At 39.5% G+C, this 1,775-nt stretch overlaps 1 pseudogene; it reads right to left on the reverse strand.

Annotated features, from left to right (window-relative positions):
* Positions 1-701: 701 nt before the first annotated feature.
* On the reverse strand, positions 702-1,603 carry LOC102026586 (annotated as a pseudogene).
* Between the last annotated feature and the right edge of the window lie 172 nt (positions 1,604-1,775).

Raw genomic sequence — 1,775 nt, forward strand, 5'->3', positions numbered from 1 at the left:
CCCCAAGGGGTCTCCTGCACCCAGATACCCCCCTCCCTCCCCCAAGGACAGTCACTCTGGTAAAAGGCCTCCCTGTCCTGTTCCTTCTCAACAACCGCATTTTCCTCTGTTTCATCCTTGCAATCTACAACGCCTTTAGAACCTCCGCTCTTACCAATGAGATAACTCTGAGACCTTCCCAGTTCCACAGATGTACCTAGAGGCCATACTCTTAAGTGAAATGAATCAGATGCACATGTGTGAACACCACACTGCCTCTCTGGTGTGAGAAACAGAAAGGGTAAATAAGAACCAGAATGCGTAGGAGACATTGTGGAATAGGACGTAACTGTTCAGAGGGAAAGGCGGATGGGGCCGTGGAAAGGGAAAGACAAAAATGAGAAAAAAGGATAAAATAGAAGCAAAAGCTTTGTGGATAGGAGGGAAAGAAAGGTTGAAGAGAGGGTAGGGGAGTGGGAAGAAAAGAAGAACTAGGAAATATCACTTAGAGTTATAAATTCCCTGCGACGAATGTAACCATTAAGCATAACCAAGCTGTACCAATAAACATGATTATTAAGAAGTTTCAAAGCACCCTGCTATGTTTTCTTTTTTTTTTAAGTGTCTCTTTTTGTATTATTTAGGCTTATGCTAAAAATGGAAGTGATCTTTTCAAACGCTTTTTAAAAAGTAAATGCTAATTAATGAATTTACTGTTACACTCAAAATCGTCTACGCTTAAGGTGAAAATCTTTGCCAATAGAAAGGCGCCATTCCAAATGGCGAATGGTATTACAGAGAATTGCAGTTTCCCTGCTTTTTGCTTCTTGAAGATGTTGACGCTTCCTTCTGTAGATACTCTGTGGGGAAATAGGAGCATCTGGATAGGGTTTTGATTTAGTCTGAACTCTTCCTAGTTTGGCATCAAACTCCAGCTGTAGTTTGATTATTTCATTTTGCTTTTCCTTTGCTTGACCTACTAACTTTGCATTTAACTCTGAAATTTCCATCTCCTTTTTCTTTATTAGATCTTTGTGCTTTTCTTCATTTAATTCTAATTTTTTCTGCATATCTTGATAAAGTCTGCTTATTTCTATCTTATTTTCCTCCTCCTTGATTTTCATTTCATGTGCAAGTTTGGTGATATTATTCTTATATTCCTGTTCTTGAGATTTTAGCTTTTCCTCTGTCATATCATCATTTCTTTTTGGTTCTTCATTTTCACCTTTCAAATTGTGTTGATATTCAATAGTCTGTTGCAGCCCTTTTACCGTATCATGAAGAGCAGCACATTATTTTTTAAATGAGACTTCCTTTGTTTGGATTACTTTTAATAAACAGGTGGTCTTTTCCAACTGAATCTCCAGTACGTTATTCCTTCCACTGGTTTCTATTATTTTCTGTAGTCCCAGCTACTCAGGTGTCTGAGGCAAGAGAACCTCATGAGCTCAGTAGTTCTTGATCCCCTGGGCAACACAGTGAGACCCTTTTCTATATGCGAGAAATCCTTTATAAGTCTGTCAATATTCACAATGCTGACCTTCTTTGTACATCCTTCACTGCTTGGATCCAGGCTTGAACATTGTCCCCTGTTCCTCAAGGTCTCTCCCACACCACTCAGCATCTCCCTGCTATGTTTTCTGCTTTCAATTCCCAAAATAGATCCAGTCAAAAGCCCTTAGGTGTAACTATGCCACTACCACAACATTAGGCTGCCTTGAAATTATTTCTGCTAACCAAGCAAAATCTCCAGACACAAGCAAGATGCAGACAAACTTTCTGCCATAGTACACACC

The sequence above is a fragment of the Chinchilla lanigera genome, unplaced genomic scaffold (genome assembly GCF_000276665.1).
Source record: "Chinchilla lanigera isolate Chin_1 unplaced genomic scaffold, ChiLan1.0 scaffold00047, whole genome shotgun sequence".
NCBI lineage: Eukaryota > Metazoa > Chordata > Mammalia > Rodentia > Chinchillidae > Chinchilla > Chinchilla lanigera.